This window comes from Diceros bicornis, chromosome 38, assembly GCF_020826845.1.
Source record: "Diceros bicornis minor isolate mBicDic1 chromosome 38, mDicBic1.mat.cur, whole genome shotgun sequence".
In the NCBI taxonomy this organism is placed as follows: domain Eukaryota; kingdom Metazoa; phylum Chordata; class Mammalia; order Perissodactyla; family Rhinocerotidae; genus Diceros; species Diceros bicornis.
In genome coordinates, this window is record NC_080777.1 from 6636687 (window position 1) to 6658764 (window position 22078).

The 22078-nt window shown below is 40.8% G+C and overlaps 1 protein-coding gene across 2 annotated transcripts in view; it reads right to left on the bottom strand.

Annotated features, from left to right (window-relative positions):
• Window positions 1–7177, bottom strand: part of AHCTF1 (AT-hook containing transcription factor 1) — a 97353-nt gene extending 90176 nt beyond the window's left edge. The window contains exon 1 of one of the 2 annotated variants that reach the window (XM_058533580.1): window positions 6837–7177. The gene's annotated coding sequence lies outside the window, so the exon portion shown is untranslated. Of the gene's footprint in view, window positions 1–6465; window positions 6487–6836 lie in introns of those variants that run through there. The other variant, XM_058533578.1, reaches the window with a different exon arrangement.
• Between the last annotated feature and the right edge of the window lie 14901 nt (window positions 7178–22078).

The window sequence follows — 22078 nt, forward strand, 5'->3', positions numbered from 1 at the left end:
GAAAGTAAAATAATGGAAGATACACCATGCTAACACTAATCCAAAAAAAGCTGGAGCAGCTGTATTAATATCAAAGCAGAATTCGGAGCAAAGAATATTACCAGGGATAAAGAGAATCATTTCATAATGATAAAGGGGTCAATTCACCAAGCAAACATTAACAATCCTGAATATTTATGTATCAAGTAATAGAGCTTCAAAATATATGAAGCAAAATCTAAGAGAACTGAAAGGAGACACATACAGACTCACAATTGTAATTGTAGAGTTCAATACCTCTCTCTCCATAACTGATAGAACTAGACAGAAAAACAGTAAGGGTAAAGATGACCTAAACACAATTGGCTAACTTGACCTAATTGATATTTATAGAACATTCTACCCAAGAACAAAAGACATGTTCTTTTCAAAGGCATACAGCTGATTTACCAAGATAGACTATATTCTGAGCCATAAAAGAAGTCTCAAATTTAATAGGATTCAAATCATACAAAGTACATCCTCTGATCACACTGAAATTAAATTAGAAATCAATAACAGAAAAACATCTGGAAAATTTACAAATATTTGGACTCTAAATAACACACTTCTAAATGACCCATGGATCAAAGAAGAGATCAAAAGAGAAATGAGAGTATTTTGAACTGAATGAAAATGAAAACACAACATATCAAAATTTGTGTGATGCAGCTTAAGTGGTGCTTAGAGGGAAATTAATAGCATTAAATACCTGGAAGACCCCATATCAATAACCTAAGCTTCCACCTTAAGAAACTAGAAAACGAAGAGCAAATTAAACCCAGCATGAGCAGAAGAAAGGAACAAAAGCGCCAAAATTAATGAAATAGAAAAGAGAAAAACTAAAGGAAAAAAAATCAATGACATCAAAAGCTGGTTCTCTGAGAAGATCAAAAAACACCGTATTGATATAGAGAAATAGATCCATGAAAGCAAGAGACCAGAACTGAACTATTTCACTTATGACAAAGGTAACATTTCAAATCATTGTGAAAATTACAAACTTTTAATGTCCTGAGACAACTTAGCTATCCCTTCTGGAAATCTGGAAAAAAAAAAAAATAAGACCTCTTCCTCAGTATGATACAGAAATGGGAAATTAAAGATGGATAAAAGATCTAAAGGCATCCCACCCCCACCCCCAAAAGAGTGGTGGGAGAGGAAGGTATAATCTATGAAGCAACTTCTATGTACTGGGCAGTAATCAGACTAAATCTCCAGGTAAAAGTGACACCGCATCTGTCCTATGTTTCAGGTACCCCACCACATCTATATCACTGGACTATCATTCTGAGAAGCACAGCACACAACGTTACTTTTTGAGGAAAACACCGCTTCAATGGCTACCCCCATAAGATAATAACGTTGGAGTTGAAAATTGACATATGGAAGTAAAAACTTTTTATGGGGAAAAGAAAATCACGGTCTAGAAAGAAAAAACTGAAAGGAGAAGAGTCATAATCTAAGAGGGTGAGAGACAGTCATTCGACTTTTCACTAAATCCCAAAATATGAGAACTTTTAAATCATAAAAGAGAAACAAAGCGGGGGAAAAACGATAAAAACAAAATTTACAAAAATCCACAATTAATCTAAAATAAAAGGAAGTAGAATGCTTTGTGAAACATTTATAATCTTGAATTTAGCAGTGAGTGGGTTATCATTAATATTCTTTCTTATCTTATGCCAAAGAAAATTCAACAAATAAATATTTACTGCAATTAATCCATCAGAAACAGAACTCAGATCAGTATGGACCGTGGATTAAACCATGTTTCCAGGTTTGCAAGTGTTAAAAGACTCCAAGTACCTCATAGCTCTGGTCTATGGCCCAGGTATTTCCACAAAAGGTTAACATGGTAACAATGTTAAGTTAGTGCTATCCTTAGAAACTTAGAAATTAAATTTAAAGACAACAGAACTGAAATCTTGAAGCTGCTCAACTTTCTTGGTGATCCTCCAGTCTTACTTCCCACATTCAATGGATAAACAGTTTATCAATTCTGAGTCCATTTCTTAATTCATTCAACCAATACTAAATGCTCACTACATGCTAAAATGCTAGATGCACAAAAACGAAATGCTGAATCCATAGCTTCCTCTCTACCCTCAGTACATTAGCCCCCTCCTAAGTGTTCCTCTACCTTCATCTCACTGCCTCCCCTTTTCATTAAATAGTTGCTTAGGATTAGGGTAAAATTATAACTCACTTCTTGGTCCTGAAAGTTAATCAGACTTGGCTTCTACATAGCCAAAAGAATTTACCCCTTTAGTTCCACTGGAATTAGAGCAGTGTTCTCAAACTTGCATAATATATATTGATGCCTATTTCAAGAGGAAAAAGAATTTCTCAAAGCCCTAAGTGTCTGAGAAATAGCAAGTTGAAAAATAATCACAGGTTCCATCCAGAATAAAGAAAAGACACAAACATTGAATCAGAAATGGTTTTAAGTCCAGGTTCTACCACTTACTAGTACATGTAATGCTATGTTTCTATATTCTGTCTTCCTTCTCGTCTCACACCCAAGCTTCTAGAAAAGGAGAATACTTACCTCTCCGATTCTTAGCTTATCACAGTGCCTGGCACAAAGGAGTTCAAAAAAATGTTCAGTGAAGGAAACAAAAAGTTTTCTAAATTTAGAAATTAGCCTTTGAATCTATATGGCAAAAGCTGGCTTCAAGACCTTTCAAATCCCAAATTTACAGTGTAAATTTTAACCTTTTAAGCACATTGAGGAGAATTTCTAAAAATTATATTAGAAAGAACATCTCATATAAAGACATATATGTTCACAAGTGCATTAACCAGCTATGTTCAATATTGTACAAAATTAAGTAGAGTCCTGGCCTTTATGACATGCCAGCACTGGCAACCTCTAAAACATAATTTACACAGTTTCAACTCCTTCCCAAGGTCTAGAGGCAGAGCAGGAACACTCTGGTGGCTGTTAATGAAAATATTGTTCATTTTCTTGATAAAGCACAGAGAGATTATATCACTCCCCTTCTCAAAAACCTTCAATGACTCCCTACCGCATATAAAAACTGACACCCTCAGCCACAGGTAATCAAGGCCCACCACAATCTGGCAGACCCAGACTATCTTTACAGCCTTGTCTCCCAAAATCACTGCCTTCATCAGCTTGCTATTGCCTGGCACTTTCATTCTTTTCTTTATGCTGTTCCCTCCTCCATCCCCATCTGCCAAAGCCCCACCTATCACTCAAGGACTAGATTCCCAGTGTGGTCTGGGTAGACTCATCCTTTCCTATTTAATCTCATTCCTGAGCTCACTCCTTTCCATCTTTATGTTAGCAATCCTAAATATGATTTTTGAAATTTATTACTTGTGTTTGCCTGTCTTCTCCACTATACTATGAATTCCTAAAAGGCAAAAATCATATCTTATTCCTGTGAATGCCAGAGGGTCACCATGCCTTGCAAGTAACAGGTCCTAAACATGTGGCGAATTAGGATAGCAAGATACTAGCAGGGACAGGAACAGACACATTAAACAATAAAAGCAATTTTTTTTTTTTTAATATTCATGAACCTTTTATTCTTTTTTTTTTGTGTGAGGAAGCTCAGCCCTGAGCTAACGTCCATGCCAATCCTCCTCTTTTTGCTGAGGAAGACCGGCTCTGAGCTAACATCTGTGCCTATCTTCCTCCACTTTATGTGGGATGCCGCCACAGCATGGCTGGACAAGCGGGGCCTCGATGCATGCCTAGAATCCGAACCCGGGCCACCAGCAGCGGAGCGCGTGCACTTAACCGCTAAGCCATGGGGCCGGCCCCTAAAATCAATTTTTAAAAACTCAATATTCTTAAAATTCAACAAGAAAACAACCCAATTAAATGGCCAAAGACCTTAACAGACACCTCACTAAAGAAGATACATAGATGGCAAACAAGAACATGAAAAGATACTCCATATCATATGTCATCAGAGAAATGCAGATTAAAACAATGAGATACCACTACACACCTATGAGGGTGACCAATATCTAGAACACTGACAACACCAAATGCTGGTGAGGATGTGGAGCAACAGGAACTCTCACTCATTGCTGGTAGGAATGCAAAATGGTGCAGCCACTTTGGAAGACAGTTTGCAGCTTCTCACAAAACTAAACATACTCTTACCATACGATCCAGTAATCACACTTCTTGGTATTTTTACCCAAAGGAGCTGAAAACTTATGTCCACACAAAAACCTACACATGGATGTTTATAATAGCTTTACCCATAATTGTCAAAACATGGAAGCAACCAAGAGGTCCTTCAGTAGGTGAATGAATAAACAAACAGTGGTACATCCAGACAATGGAACATTACCCAGTGCTAAAAGGAAGTGAGCTAACAAGCCATGAAAAGACGTGGAGAAAACTTAAATGCACATTACTAAGTGAAAGAAACGAATCTGAAAAGGCTAGATACTGCACGATTCCAATTATGACATTGTGGAAAAGGCAAAACTTTGGAGACAGTAAAAAGATCAGTGGTGGCCAGGTGTTAGCAGAGAAGAAGGGATGAACAGGCAGACCACAGAGGATTTCTAGGGCAATGAAACTACTCTGAATGATACTATCTATAATGGATACATGCCACTACACATCTGTCCAAACCCATAGAATGTACCACACCAGGATTGAACCTTAATGTAAACTATGGACTCTGGGTGATAATGATGTGTCAGTGTAGGTTCATCAATTGTAACAAATGTTCCACTCCGGTGGGGGATATTGATAATGCCAGAGGTTGTGCCTGAGTGGGTGCAGGAAAGAGGTATACTGGAAGCATCTGTACCTTCTACTCAATTTTACTGTGAACCTAACACTGCTCTAAAAAAATAAAGCCCATCAAAAACAAAAAACTCAATATTGGGTCCAACTTATTTTTAAGTATACACTCTTTCAGCATTAAGAAACAAAGCAAAATTCGCAAAATGACTAGGGAAGATCTTAAGACAGAATACCATAAATCAGTTCTGTGTGAAATACGCACACACATCCTCAAAAGCAGCTGAATTCCACTACAGAAAATAAATCTCTAACCTAGTTGTTCAATAATTATATTGCAACATATACTGAGCAAACATTTCTACAAAAACATTCTGTATGCATTTTTACTTTTTTCTTTTTGACTCGTAAAAAGACTAAGAGTTATGATTTAAATGTAAAGCACATCAGTGGACCCAGAAACTTTCAGCCTTTTAGCAGTTGTTCTTTCAAATTTAATTCAAACATTTATTAAATGCCAACCGCTTTTTAAACATTGTGTTGGGAAGGGAATGGGAAGGCAGAAAGATGACCTACTTCGTGACCTCAACGAGTTTACATTCTAGAAGAGGAGATACACAGACAACCATCAGAATATCAGACATAAATAAAGGCTACAATAGAGGTATACATGCTGTGAGATCCCAGGGAGGCAGTGGGATAAAGGAAAATGAAAAACTGCACAGAAAACAGGGCATTTAAGGTAAGGAGTATCTGAAATTTGAGAACTTGAAAAAGGCAGAGATGGCACTCCAGGCTGAAGGACTTGAGCACAGGAACATCAAAGTACATCTTCAAGAAAATGGTCCCAGGATTGAGGATGATTCCGGAACAGATGAAGCATAAACCTGTCAAGAGTTGAGGCTGGACAGCAGGACATACCTGTGGAGACTGTTAACCTAACCTAGGGAAGTTACACTTCATTCTGAAGAAAAATGAGCAGTTCCTGAAAATTTTCACGCTAAGAAGAGAAGGAAAGAAAGTTTTGTTTCCTCTCAAATCAAGATGTATCCATCCCAAAAGTGCAGTATAAGAATTAAAAAAAAAAAATTTTAACAATTATTGCTCTTTTGCGAATTGGTGACACTTTGATACTAGGTTATCGAAAAATTAGGATCAAAAATTAGACTACGGAGAGAATGCAGACTTTCCACAGCGCTTAAGACACTTAGAGCATCCCTCAAGCATGAACTTGAGCTGGGCATGTCATCCCTGCTCAAATCCTCCAAAATAAGGAAACCTACCCTAATTTCTTCTCTCCTTTTCACAGACCCCATCAGTGAAAGCTCACGAAAGAAGGTTCTCAGAATCTACCGGTTCTTTAGAATATTGAGAATAAACCGAAATTTTCGAGTTCCCAAAAGATCTAGATTTTATCCTAAAGGACTCGGGTTCTTCCAGATATTTCTCAAACTGCCTATCTGAAATAAGATGATAACAGCTAGTAGGAACCTCGCTGGCTTTGAGAACAAATTAACCTACCACCCTCCACCGCCAAAAGCAGTCCACCAGTAACAAAAGTCATCGTCTTCGAGTTTCCAGGTGGGACTAGAAAGGCACACGAATCCCCACTTCGAGACGTACTGTTATTTTAAATCTCCCCGATCTGACCAATTCGCTGCGCTTTTCAAATCACGAGTCCAACTTCTTCCCCGCCCTGGACTCACCCCGGCCAGGCGCAGAAGCATGTGGAGCACAGGCTCCCCGAGGGCCGACGCGAAGCCCCCGCAGGGGCTCCGAGGGAAAGGCCCGCCAAGGTCTCCACCGCATCGGGGAGCACCTGGAGCGGCCGAGCGCCCGGCTGCCGGCGCGGGAGGCGGACCCCGCGGGCCCGCTCCGCCGCCATGTGCCGCCGCTGCGCTCCGCCGACGAGGACGTTATATAACGCACCCGCGGAGCCCCCGAGCGCGCCGTACCCGCCACCGCTCGCGGGCAGGGCGGGCCCGAGCCCGGCCTAGGCCCCGCGCGGCGCGAGGAGCCGGGAGGCCGCTGCGCGCCCAGGCCGCGCCGGCCCAGGCCCTCCTTCCCTTCCCCCTACCTGGCAAGGGCGGGTGACGGAGCCGCCGCGGCCGCCGGGTGCAGGGGGCGCGAGCTCCTCCCGCGCGGGCCCGTCACAGCATCTCCCGGGAGACACGGCCGCCACAGGCAGGGCGCGCTCTCCTCCGCCCCGCGGAAGCTGCTCTCCGCGCCGGCCTCCGCCCGCGACCTCCCGGCCACCTCGGACGCACACCCCCGAGGGCGCTCTGCGACTAGGACGCGACAGCCGCCCGCGCCGCGGTTCCGGGTCCTCCCCCGCCGCCACTCGGCCTCCTCCGCTCGGACAGCGCCGACCCCGCTCTGCGCATTACCCTGGGCCGACACCGAGTCCCACACGCCCGGAGGGGAGGGAGGGCAGGGGAGGGCGGAGAGGGAGGGGAATGGGAAAGGAGATCGCGGCGCCGTGACCTCAGTTCTCGCGAGTGTTCCGGCCTCGGGCGCCGGCTCGCGGGAATTTCAAACTCGCGGTGAAAGAAGGTGGGGGGAGGGAAAGGGAGGGAAGGGAAGCGGGGTTGGGAAGGAGCGATCATTTACATAAAATAGGATCGCCCCGCCTCCAATGAGCTGAGGGGGAGAAAGACTACAAGTCCTACAATGCCTTGCGCGTTAGTCCCCTCCGGCGGCCGGGCTCATGGGCGCGGCGTGGAGTCGGGAATGGTAGTTTTTACCCGAGGTCGCGCCGGGGGAACCCGCCGGCCTCCAGGTCCCGCGGGATGACTGGTGGCGGGAGAGTCGGCACGTTATCGTCTGGCCTCGCTTGTTGGGGGCCAAGTGATAATCTTTGCCCCCATGGCAGCCACGTTCGCCCTCGGTGTTGTTCGTTCTCTCTGCTCCGACTTTTCGTGCCGGAAGTGGGCGCCAGACTTCTAGGGGAAACGCTTTTTTCTCCCTCCAGTATATATTTTAATATCCGAGCGTGCTTTCGTGGCCACAGGTGCTCACGCGGCCTAGTCTAATTTTTTTCGTCAAAATTTTACCCCAAATCAGTGTTGCCTTTTTGGTCACGCTGGGGTTTCATTGTGGAATTCCTTGTATTTGTTGTTAGTATCTTTGAAGCTAGTCCCACCACCAAACACTTTTCCAACAAATAGATGTGGAATATGTCCGGAATAGTAAATACCAAATACAGGTGAAAGGATTATAACGTGAGGTAAAGGGAGGATTCTAGCAGGCCGCTTTTTTATCAGGAAAGTTCATCCTTTTCCGTTACTCTTTCCCATATGTTTTTTGAGATATGCTGCCTTTTAAAAATATAATTTCCTTTTTTTCTATAATTTTTGTTTCTTTATTGACAGCAGCCTCTAAACGTATCAAATTTGTTTGCAAAAGGTACTGGGCTAAGTTGTGGCAGAGAAGGAGTTAAAAGAGGTTTTTGGTCGTTCGTCTTGATCATTTTAAATAGACCTCTTCCAACAGAGGCCACCCCCCTGTCAGATTTATGTCCTTGCCTTGTGCCCCATTCTGCACTTGCTTACTTTAGCACCATTATATGCTTGATTCATGAGTACTGTACTTGCTGGTAGTCTGAAGATATGAGTTCTCAACTCAAGCATGCTGTTAGTGAGCTGTGTGACATTAGGAAAATCGAATGACTTCTCTGGGCTTCAGTTATCAGATCTGTAGAGCAAGGAAGATTGGATTAGAGGATTGACTGATTCATTAGACAGACATTTGTTAACTCTGCTCTAAAGGTTGTGAAATTCAACCTGCCAGCTGTAAAATTCAAAAATCTATCCCATCATACTTATTGTCCAGTTTAATCAACTTTCCAAGTGATCTTTCAGATTTTAACCTTTCCTTCCATCATTACCATCAGAATGGTCTCTGTATGATTGTCTATAATCTGTCCTATTTTATTTCTCTACATAGTTTCTGTGAATCTTTTCTTCACTTTCCTCCAAACAGATTTTTGCCTTTCAGTGTCTCCCAGCCTCTTCTCCCGTTTTCCAAATCTTAATATCCCTTAAGGTCTAGCTCAAGCCTCTTTTCTCTCCCAAATCTTCCCTTCAGCTTCAGCCCACATTAATCACCAAGAACTTGCACTGAAAGTATGAGGTCTGTATTATTTTCCGCCTGTTTCCCTTTTTGCCTCTGACTCCCTCCATCCACCCACCACTCCCATCTCCCAGCTACACTGAGAGCACAGACTATATCTTACACTCTTTTTAATGCTTCCCTCATAACTGCTAGTTTTGTTTTAATTGCTTTGTAAACTGAATTTCCATTTTAAAGCTCTCATTCAACCCCTTTTCCTCTTTTCAGTCATTTAAAGAAGCATTTGCCAAATTATGTTACTTAGTTTCAAGAGACATTAATAAGTGTTAAATGGAAAAACATCTGGATTTGGTAGTCAAATGAGTTTGGGGAAAAGGTGATTAAATAAAAGTAAACATTTCTTTTATGTAATACTTCACTGCCTTTAACTTGCTTGGCATTTCCCAAAGTTAGTTGACCATGGAATGAAGCCATTTATACTTGTAGAACATCTTGCCTCATTAGTGTTCCACAGAATGGACTTTGGTAAACAAGGTTTCAAAGCTTTCCCTTACTGGAGGAAGCATTGTGTAGGGGAAAAAAAATATGGTCTTTTGGCGCCCGGCAAACTGGGGTTTTAATCCTTTCACTACTTTCTAGCAACGTGACTTTAATGGAATTACTTCACTCTCTGAGCCTGTTTTCTCATCTAAGAAGAAAAGATAATGTTACTTACTTCCCTGGTAGAGCTGTTGCAAAGACTCAAGGGAAGTATTTGCTCAGCTCAGAACTTCAGGCCCTTTCTACCTATATGGTTCTTGGTTATTTTGATAAAAGGCCTAGAAAATGATAATGACTAGTATGGAACCTCATGCTTCCATTTGGAATGTTTTATTCAAGAGTGATATTTCAATCCCAATCCAGCATCCTGGGAGCGATTGATGACAGCCATCTGATTTTAGAGGATTTAGAACCTCATTGAAGTGTTCTGAATTAGATCTCATTTGTTTTGCAAAGTAATAGGAAAAAACCTTCATAGTTTAACAAGAACCAAAAAAAAAAAAAAAAACTCAGAGCTTATTTATCTCAAATAGAGACAATGCCTCTGCCCTAACAGCTAAATTTTCATCGTTTTTGTAGAAATTATTGGTTATAGCAAGCAGTACCCAACCTTGATTTCTCCAATTGACAATAAGCTTGGTGAGTGAGGAGTCATATTTTTCTTGTTCCCCACTGTATTTCCAGTGATGGCAGAGTCGCCAGCATATAAACAAGTGCTAAAAAAATTGTTTAGTGAATGAGTATATATGCTTGATTTCACCATTCAAAGCAAAATGTACAATATTAGATTAAAAGGGACCCTAGAGATATTCTAGGCCAAACATCTCATTTTATAGATGGGGAAACAGATTGTCAAATGATTGCCACAAATATTTTGGGATTGATTTTATTTGTTTGGTTTAAAAAAATAGACATTAAATCAAATCTATAGTTTTTAAAGAAAAGTACTATAAATATTTTTCTATCATTAAAATATAGTCTTTATGTACTTGAAAATTGTTTTTTATGAATGGTACCAAAAAAAGCCACAGATTTTCTTTCTTTCTCTGAACACTGGTAATATTTGTCATGAACATGGTACCACAGTTAATCTCTTCTTAAAAATTGTTTCCTGAAATCAACAATACAAAGAGATCTATGCACCTCTATGTTCATTGCAGCATTATTCACAATAGCCAAGACGTGGAAGCAAGTGCCCATCAACTGATGAATGGATAAAGAAGATGTGGTGTATATATATATATATATATATATATATATATATATATACACAGTGGAATACTACTCAGCCATAAAAAAAAGACAAAATCGTCCCATTTGCAACAACATGGATGGACCTTGAGGGTATTAAGTTAAGCAAAATAAGCCAGACAGAGAAAGACAAACACCGCATAATTTCACATGATTTCACTCATATGTGGAAGATAAACAAACACATGGATAAAGAGAACAGATTAGTGGTTACCAGAGGCACGGAGGTGGGGAGGGCTGGGTGAAAGGGGTAAAGAGGCTCATACATATGGTGATGGATAAAAACTAGACTATTGGTGGTGAGAATGATGCAGTCTATATAGAAACTGATATATAATAATATACACCTGAACTTACACAGTGAACCAATACAACCTCAATAAAAGTGTTTCCCTTTCTTTCTTCCTTTCTTTCACATCCTCCTCTTCCAAAGTTACTTTTTCTTTTTTTGTGAGGAAGATTGGCCCTGAGCTAACATCTGACAATCCTCCTCTTTTTTTGCTGAGGAAGACTGGCCCTGGGCTAACATCCATGGCCATCTTCCTCCACTTTATATGAGAAGCTGCCACAGCATGGCTTGACAAGTGGTGCGGCAGTGCCCGCCTGGGTACCGAACCGGTGAACCCCAGGCCACTGCAGCGGAGCACGCACACTTAACCACTTGCACCACCTGGCCGGCCCCCCCAAGTTACATTTTAAAATCCGTGTATTTTAACTAAAACTATCACAGTTATGACTTCTTTGTTCTTGGACCCCCAAAGAACACCATTAATGATGGGTTTTGAAATTCTGTAGATAGCTATAGGCAATGTACTCACACATCATTGCATTTTTTTATTTTCAATCTTTACTTCCTCAAGACTCATGCTTGCCTTAGAGCATTGTTATGCTAGATTCTGGAGGGCATGTAATAGTTATATGCTTCTTTCAGTCAATGGTATTGCAAGGATTGCTCATGAGTCACAATCTCTCACTTGCCTGAAGCTCACTGCCTCTAAGGAAGCCAGGTAAGAAAAGTTAGTTCTGCCCAGCTGGAAACTGATAGAAACAAGAACAGTCAAGTCCGATACTCCATTGAGGGACTAGGTCACCCATTTTAACAAATATTTTGTTCCTAGTTTATTTTATTTATTTATTTATTTTGTGACGAAGATCATCACTGAGCTAACATCTGCCAATCCTCCTCTTTTTGCTGAGGCAGACTGGCCCTAGGCTAACATCCACGCCCATCCTCCTCCACTTTATATGGGACGCTGCCACAGCATGGCTTGACAAGCAGTGTGTGGGTCTGCGCCCGGGATCCGAACCTGTGAACCCCGGGCCACCAAAGCTGAGCGCGCACACTTAACTGCTGCGCCACCAGGCCAGTCCCTGTGCCTAGCTTATTAGATGGCTTCTAAGCCTTATTTTTTCCTGTGAATTTACTTTGATCCCATTGAGCTTGCATGTCCTATATTCACCGTGACATTTGCAAGGCGCTTTAAGTTTTCAAAGCACTTTAAATGATTAGTCAAAACAGTATCCCTACATGTTTTAAATTGTAAACTGTGGGATTTTTTTCTTTTTGCCTTTTCCGATCTTTATTTCTTCTTGGGTCCTCTGTATGGTTTTTTAAATAAACTTCAGGTAGATTTGTTGGATTCAATTAAAGTATAGGAGATGTGGTATCAATTTTTGACCAGGAAATGTATGGAAAATTGAAACAAGATGTTCACGAGGTGGAGAGCCAGCAATGGAATGTCCAGAATAAAGTTCGGCATACCCTAGAGCATAAAATAAGTTTAGTGTAGAAGATCTTTAGGGTTTAGAAGTGAATTATTTATTAGCAGGCCACATAATTCCTGTTTAGTGAAGAAAACAATACAGAACTTTAATGAAACCAAAATTACATCCTTAAGATTCTAAATCACAATTCTCAGATAGTATTTTTCAGTATAGTTTTATTTTGTTTCAGTTCCCTGTCATTCATTCATTCCTGTGTTCATCCGTCAAATATGCATCGAACGTTTTCAGTGGGCTAGTCATTACTTAAGGCACTGGGGATACAAAGCTCGGTAAGACCAATATCTGCGTCCCTCAACAATGTAATCAGGACAACATAATTAAATGAAAAATTTCTTTTTGTTTGAAGTATTTTTATAAAAGCTCCTTTAAAATCAAAGAGAGCTACAACTATTTCTTAAGTATCTTATTGATAATTGTAATGAACCCTCAGTGTCCTGGTCAGTCTCAGGAATATTCTAGTTCCACGTTCTGGTTTTGGTCAAGCCATTTATTCACTAAAATTGGTTGGGTCACAGACTCCTTTCCCACCAGTTGTACAAAAGGCACTTTTAAAAAAATTTTATTGAGGTCATGTTGGCTTTTAACAGTGTGTAAATTTCAGGTGTACGTTATTATATTTCAGTTTCAAAAGGCATTTTAAAGAAGGCCTGCCTCTTTTATGTTTGAAGTCTTTTTGAATGGCAGCTCTATAATCTCTCAGATTTCTTTTGTTCTTATGATTCTGCATTCTCTTATTTTTAAAAAAAGTCTAATTTTTAAGTTAGGTAACTATCCTTCATTACCTTTGTCAGATTATGGACGTGAAAGTTTAATACACTTGGCAAATTTCAGTTATTAAATATAATACAGTGCTTTGGTCAAAAGAGTGAGTAACAAAACACATCCTTGCAACACATGTTCCCACAGCACTTATGTTTTTGTGTCATAGCGAGGTTCACCCTTCTCTGGGTGAATGACACCGCATTCAGTTATGCAATCTTTTAATCGTATGTCAGACAAACATAGGTTGCCTCATCAATGGAGCAGCTCTTGGAAAATAGACGCTTGATAAATCTTTAGTAAATAAGGCTGGGGAGATATCTACTCAGCAGGGTAGACAGTGGAAACCTTAACCTCCAAAAATGGATGAAGAGTGACACACCAGAATCACAGTGTAAGAATTATTGTCTTCCTGGGGTATGGTCTCAAAGATTAGAAAAGAACATCAAAGTCTTTCAGTTTGAAAATCATGAAGATTTCAAAGAGTAAAATACAGTCCCGTGAATACTATAAGACTTAGATGGAGTCATGTTGCAGAAACATTAAAGGATGAAGCGATGTGTGAAAAACAACTTTGGCAGACTTGGGTATAATTCCAGCTGATTTGGAAACCATTTGCTATAGAGAATAAATCTCAATAAACCATTCAATGACAGTTGCAGGCGGAGTGCTTAAGAACCAGTGCCTTTGTTAATGTTATTTAACTAGAATCATTTCTTGCCTTGGCTATTTTTGCTGACATACTTCAAATCTGCATATTGTCAGCCTCCTGGAGAAGAGATCCAAACCGGTAGCTCCCAACTTCATGTCAGCCTTCAACTGCCCCCAGTCCATCAGAGGCCACAGGCTGGGAACGGCCTGAGTGAGCCACACCCCATTCTAGAGCAGCCTCAACACAGAGGCAATAGGGTCAACCCCTCCAGCGTGTGGTTTAAAGTAGCATTCCCCTGAGAGTTTCCTTGAATACATGAAGCACTTTGGGAAGCAGCGTGTTGAAACATAAAAGGCACTGAATTCGGAGGGAGAAGATGTAAACATGAGTCCTGATCTCTGACACTACCCTTTGCTATCTGCACATCCATGGATAAAGACCTTACACTGTCCAAGCCTCAGTCTCCCCATCTGTTGTGAGGATTATGTGTGAAAACATGTAGTAAACTTTGAACTTCTACCAAATATTTGCTATTGCCAACACTTTGTTGAACATCAGATGACTTATTTGAGTTGCATAAGTAAGAATAATATGTGATAGTATGGAATATATTTCTCCATTGTTTTGGATGAATTGTTCTACATAAATATCAGGCTATATTCCATCACTGTATTAAGATTTTTCTGGGGCCAACCCAGCGGTGTAGTGGTTAAGTTTACACACTCCACTTCAGCAGCCCGGGGTTCATGGGTTTGGATCCCGGGCGTGGACCTACACACTGCTCATCAAGCCATGCTGTGGCGGTGTCCCATGTGCAAAGTGGAGGAGGATGGGCATGGATGTTAGCTCAGGGCTAATCTTCCTCAGCAAAAAGAGGAAGATTGGCAAAGGATGTCAGATCAGGGCAGATCGTCCTCACCAAGAAAAAAAAAAGATTTTTCTTTTAAGTCGCTGATCATTGATTTATTTTTTTGAGGAAGATTGGCTCTGAGCTAACATCTATTGCCAATCTTCCTCCTTTTTTCCTTTTTTTTCCCCAAAGCTCTAGTAGATAGTTGTACATCATAGTTGTTCATCCTTCTAGTTGCTCTATGTGGGATGCTGCATCAGCATTACTTGATGAGTGGTGTGTAGATCTGCACCCAGGATCTGACCTAGCAAACCCTGGGCCACTGGAGGGCACAAATTTAACCTCCATGCCACCGGGCTGGCCTCTGATCACTGATTTTTTAATGTTAACCTACCTAATATACAATTTCATAATAAGTCATAGACTATCAGAGTCAGTGGGCCCTTAGAAATTACCTAATCCAGATTGTTTCAATAAGATTTTTGCTCAAAGTCGTATTTAGTTTTGGCAAACCTAGACAGACAACCCTCAGGGCTCCTAAATCCCTGTCTTTCTTTTTCTTTGACTAGAAGAAAGTAAATTACCCTTTATGACACAAATGTAAACAAATAAAATCTATTCTCCTGCCCACTTTAAAACATCAACATGGATAATTAAACAGGAAACAAAACACAGTTGAGATATGAAAGAGAAACAAAACATTTCCAGCTTAATGAACCAGAAAACGACGACAACAACAACCACCTTACACCATAATTGCTGCTATTATCTAGCGTGTTGGCAGCAAGTTAATAGAAGGGGCACTCCAGACAAAGGAAGTAATAAACGATGTTGCTATTTGCACATAGTTGAGAAGCCTGTTGCCTTGAAGTAGGAAAGGGTTCAAGGATTTGTTATAGCATTTATCTTTATAAAAAGATGCTTTTTGTAAGCTATCTTCCTGGCTACACTGTGAGCTTTGTGAGGGCAGAGACAACGTCTTTGTCATCTTTTTTCCACAACACTCAGTGAAGTACCTAGCATCTAGCAGGTAGTCACTTTTTTTCAAATGAATGAATGAATGAATACACTTTCTCTTCTATTCATGGAGTTAGAACAAGACAGAAAAAAAAGATAAAGAGGTATCTGTCAATAAAAACAAACATGGGGGAATCTCCCTTTAGTATCTATTAGAAATGGATTCTGCGATAGATGTGTTTTAATTTACAACTCACATTGAGCAGGTGGATTGGCCCTGGTAGAGATCCATCTCCAGACAGGAATCTGAGCACCGGATTCAAGCAGAGGCAGAACCTCTGCTGGAATCTCTTCACATCAGCTCACAGTTTTCACTGAGTAGCTCCTTGGATGTGGTTTGTTATGAGGTTCTTGAGAGTTTCTGATTGAAGAGTTGTTTCAATTAGAGAAGTCTTCCTGTCTACTGCCATTTCACATTCTTAGTGCCCTGAGAAGTTTTAGACAACAGAGAGATGACAGAAATCTAAAGCTATGCAATAATTCCATCAACATGGGTATTTTTAGCTTTTTTTTTTTTTTGCAGCTCGTTGTCTTTCTCCTAAAAGAGTGAGCAATGAAAATGCTAAGCCCTCCCCACCTGATGACAGTCCGGGCCATCATCCTCATGTCACTGCATTCAAGCCTTTTGACTCTCCTGACACCCCCTCCCCAGCTTAAGTTTTTTTCTCAGTGACCATCCTGATTGTTTCCCGGGCCCACCTGTTGCTACGTGATAGTCTCCGTCTACCCCGTGACATTTCCCCTCTGTCTCCTTACAACACGGTTTTACTTCCATTCTCTTCCAAAGCTTGTTCTTGCCTTTTGTCACTTTTCTGAATTACGTAGTTCCTATTATTTCCTCAATTCTTAAACCATCAGATTCCTTCCTTACCTTTAGCTTTCTGAAAGGTTTTCTTACCCTCTTGGACTTTCTACTTACTTCCTGACATTTTATATAGCCAAGCATTGTGCTTGTTTTTGAAGGTTGTAAGGAAGGGTGATGAGAGAGACGGCATCGGGCTGGCAGCCCCTGCAGACCATCGCAGGGTGGCAACGCCATGAATCTGGCTCTAGTCTTGGCCTTGGAGGTCCAGAAACTTGGCACGCCAAGACTCCTAGAGCTCATCAGTCTCAAGGAGACTGACTTGTAGGAACCACATTCATAAGAAGTTTATATATAAACCCAAATCCTAATTTATTCACTTACAGCAGTGGATATTTCCTTGCCTTGACTGGGATCTCTGTAACTCCTATTCAGAGCAATCCGTTTTCTGATAGGGAGTTACCTGGGAAACTCAATAATCAAAAGATGATTGAGCAAACATAAAATCAAAGTTTAAAGTGGGGGGGATTGTTTTGAGAGAATTTCATCCAGGCCTGGGAAGCCTGATGACTCACAACAGAGGACAGAGTGTACTAGATAAACACAGTCAACTCCTTGTCCCATACTTCCTTTCCCACACTAGGTTCCCCATCACCAAGCTGAGTAAATGTCAATCCAGACAGGGCCCAGTACGACAGATTGGGTTTTCGCTGATGAAACTACAGACAAAGCTGTCTCCCTGAGATTGTTTCTAGGTCACCGTGAGTGGTGTATAGGGTGTTTCCACACTTCTCAACCACACATTTATTCACACAATCTCTTGAGTCACTCTCACTGAGTGTCAAGTCTATCCATGCTATGTGTGGATTTCATCTGTTTGATTTTCAGAGGGCAATCTTATTTCTCTTACTTTAATTTCTCGGGGGATATCTTGCTGTCACCTCCCTGAATTACTATGTACAAATATCACACTCTTCTATAATTCTAACAGAACATCTACAATAGCCATCAATTTCCTACTATAACATATACACTGTGAAATTATGGCAAGGAATGGGAGAGAGAAAACACTGTGAAGGGGGCACATTTTGCAGAGTTGTTTGCTGAGGCCATCACCTCATTCCTTGAACACTGGGGAGACAGTGTGGTATTGGGAAAGAGCACAGTCTGACCTGGGTTAGAATCCTGTCTCTACCACTCACTACCTGTGAGACCAGGAGTGATTTCCTTGACCTTTCTAAGCCAGTGCTACTCCAAGTGAGGTCTTCAAACTGGACAGGTCTTCAAGGAGATAAGGAGCTGGTACCGGAACGTAAAATCTTCTATGTCACTAAGCACCTGACTTTTTCTTTCAAAGGAAAACTTTCTCAATGAAGGAAGCAGTGCATTGATTTACATTCTGGCCCAGACTCCTTTGCAATAAAATTGGGAAATAACACCAACTTCATAGGGCTGCTATGATAAGAATGAAATTAATGGTGACTCAGGTAAAGTGCCTGGCATACTAGGTGTACAATAACTAGTTGTTTGCTGTTATTTTTCTCAGTCTGAGTTGCACAATTTAGCACTAACGGCAAACTTTTCCCGCAAGTATAAAACCAGCAACAGTCTCACAGAAGGCAAGAGAGACAAGGTGCTGAGGGTTTTATACCTCTTTACCCTGAAGACCCCAAGCCTTACCTTTCTAAGCATCTATTTCCTCATCTGTAAGTTGAGATAATAATAGTGCCTACCTCATAGAGTTGTTATGTGAACTAAATTATGTACCTTACATAAAACACCTACAACAGAGTCAAACACATAGTGGGTGTCCAATAAATATTAGTTTTCTTCCTTCATTTTCACCAGCTTTGAGGACACTTCCAAGAATGTTCACATAATATTTAGAGAAACAGCAACCATATGCAAAAGTTTTCTAAAGGTAACAGCAACTCCAGAACTCAAGAACTCCAGAAAATAGGTAAAGATGGGAGTAATGAAGCAGAAGAAACTTGCTGGTAAAAAGAAAATGGGAATACCATATTATGGTATTTTCCTTAAATTAATTCTGTGAGAAGCAAGTAAATTTGAACTCCGACTCAATCCCGTCGTGTTTGAAGCAGTGAGACTAGTGTCTCCTGAAGACTCCTCTCTCTTGAACCATGCACCTTCCTTCCTGACTGAACTGAATGTTATTCTGACATGGTCCCCAAAGTGACCAATTCTCCCACCTCCTCAAAGGTCCCACACCTCCTCATGCCTTCTTGCCATTGAGTTTGTGGTCAGTGTGATTTTTGATATCCTTTACACATTGCAAACAAATGGAAAAGACTAATTACTACTCTGTTATATAATACAACCATCAATTACATAATAACCATTGTGTATGTGTCTGTTAATATAAATGTAAAAAAGGTACATTTTATAACAGTTAAATGTATAGGAAATCTAAGCAATTCAGCTTTAGAATTTATTGCTTAAGTGATATTTCTTTATCTCATGCCACAAGAAGAGATGGTATCTATCTATTTATTTATTTGTTTGTTTGCTGGGAAAGGTTTGCTCTGAGCTAACATCTGTTGCCAATCTTCCTCTTTTTTTTCTCCCCAAAGCCCCCGTGCATGGTTGTAATCCTAGTTGTAAATCCTTCTAGTTCTTCTGTGTGAGCTGCTGCCACAGCATGGCTACTGACAGAGGAGCGATGTGGTTCCCCGCCTGGGAACCGAACCTGGGCTGCTGAAGCAGTGAGAGTGCTGAACTTTAACCACTAGGCCATCAGGGCTGGCTCAAAATGTTTTAGTTTTTAAGTGGCTGTTCCCCATTTTACAAAAAAAAAAAAAGATCTTATCGTACTAAAGTTATAGACTAGGTTTCAGTTACTGGAAGCCAAACGAGTGAATGAACTGTTGACCTAACTCAACATGAAAGGCTCTTTGCATTAAGAGGAGAGTGTGACTCATCACTTTTATCCAATCACCCTCTGCTTTTGCTTAATTTTATTATTTGGGATCTTTTAGGAGAAAGACAAAATTGGTGTTTGCTTATAATCAAGGACAATGTTTGAGTATACTGTATAACTAGAATGGGCTCTTGAAGGCTTTAAAAATAATGACTGGAGAGATTTAGATGTGCCACCCTTTGTAATTATACATAATCCTTTTAAAATAATGCTTCCAATATAGAAACAAATGAAAGTTACAGGGATTTGCAAAAGTTATCAACATTTTATTGTTCACATGGCTGTCACCTCCCAGTTGAGTAGCTTTGGGCAAGTAATTTAACCCCTCCATGCCTCAGATTCCTCACTTGCAAAATGCAAACAGACAGTAGTTTTATCCTGTAAGGTTATTGTGAAAATTAAATGGTAAATATGTATAAAACACTTTAAAACTTGGCACCTTGCAAATGCTCAAGAATTCTTAGTTATTCTTACGATCACTTCAGTTTTAAGAAGATTAAGAAGATGCCCCTGGTTTCTTCAAACCCACATTCCCTTGTTTACTACCAAACAACATATAGTTAGTAACAAAACAAGAGTTTGGTCTAATCATCCTCCTCTTATAGAACGTGTGTAATTCATATTATTAGCACACAAGATTGAGGTTCTTTTGCCCAATGTGCATAAACAGACAATTTATTACAGCATCAGCCATTGGAAAAAGAGATCAGCTTTATTCTGCAAGATCGACCTGCAGGGAGACAGGGGATGTGTGCCCTCAGATCTGTCTCCCTGATCCAGGATTTGGGGTGAAATTTAAGAGGTTACGGAGAATAGGCTGGCACGCAGAAATGCTAGAAGGACAGGTTTTGATTGCTGGGCTCCAAGCATTTATGGTAAGGTTTTAAACATTTATGATGAAGTTCTAAACTTTTATGATAGGGTTCTAAACATTTATGATGAGGTGGGGAAGGAATTTTAACACTGTATCTTCCTGAATGAAGGACCCCTCACTTCTGATAAGAATCCAACTTTCAAGTTCCAGTTGTGTCCCAGTTCTGTCATGGTCCTTTGGTTCCAGATCTTTGGTTCCATGGTCATTTCAGGTCAAGATTTCTTCTTCTGCACACGCTCTGGCTATGGGACTTTGTATACTTTCTGAAAGACAATTCTTAATCACTCTGTTGATAAGAGATGGGGTCAGTTGAACTGGTCCTGGAGGACCCACAGTTACACTTATAAGAAGAGAAGAGACACAGAGACATAGAAGGAAGATGCCCACGTGAAGATGGAGGCAGAGATTGGAGCAATGCTGCCACAAGCTGAGGAATAGGGGCTACCAGAAGCTAGAAGAGACAAAGAAGGATCTCCCCTAAAGTCTTTGGAAGAAGCATCAATGGCCCTGCTGACACCTTGATTTTGGAGTTCTAGCCTCCGGAACAGTGAGAGAATAAGCTACCCAGTTTGTGGTAATTTGTTACAGCAGCTCTAGGAAACTAATACAGGCTCCTAGACCAGAAACTAGAACTGAGAGGCAAGTCTCAGGTCAACCACAGAGAAGCACTGGTCCTTAGCTGCAAGGATCCAAGTTGTCTACAAAACTAGCTCCTATGTGGAGGATCCTTCCTGTGGAGACTGTTGGGACTTGGTAAGCAAGGTGCTTGCGAAGTTGAGCCAGCCCTTTGGGACTAGAAAGGGATAGAATGAGGTCCATAGGCCTCAGCAGAGTAGATTTCCCAGACCACCCCACCTAAAGTGCACCCTCTCCTCCCAGACTCTTTATCCTCTTACCCTGCTTTTTCTTCATAGCACCAGCTGACATATTTTTCTTTATTTGTTTACCCTCTAGCTTCTCAAGTACAGCCTCTACCACTCGAGTGGAAGCTCCATGAGAGCAAGGACCACAGGTGAAATTTTTAAAATTTTCTTTTGTGTCCCCTGTATTTTGCAAGTCATATTTGCATTTTTAATCAGACAAAGGGTATTAAAAACTACAAGCTTTCTCTAAAGTTTTGTTCACTATTTATGTCTCTAGTACATATTAAATACTCAGTGAATAGTTGTTGAATGAATGATTGATGAATGAATAAGTGGTTTTAGGGTTCTTTTATTCTCTATGTTTAATTCACTTTTCCCCCTTGGTATTCAGAAACTTCTTTTTGGAAATCATTGCCTTTCTCTGCCATGCTGAAGAAAACCTAGGAAAAGGATCTGACCAGGCCTGGGCCATTCTTTAGAAGGGGCGTGTCCCCAGCACCATTCTCCAAGGGTTCCCAGTAGCCGAGTTTTATCACATTCCTAGAATCTTGGTTCAATACTAGGTTTGCTCTACTGTACTAAATGTTTCCTTATCTTATGCTCAAACCTCAGGCTCCCTTAGGAGAGAGGCATAAGAGGACATTGGCAGATTTCAGCATATTTAACTGGGTTAGTGGGAAATTGCTAGCTATTGTTTTATTCATTGATGAGTTCTGGAAGGTCATCAAAATTGTAAATTTGGATCTGGATGCTGACTGTTTATTTTAAGAAAACCTACAGAATATCCTCCATAATAAAAACAAAGAAACCTAAAACTCAGGGGAAGTGTAGCACATGGGCCTTGGCTATGACCCAATGGAGTTCCAAGAGGATAGCCATTCAGGATTATCATAAATCCTGAAGTCGTCCATGTTGCC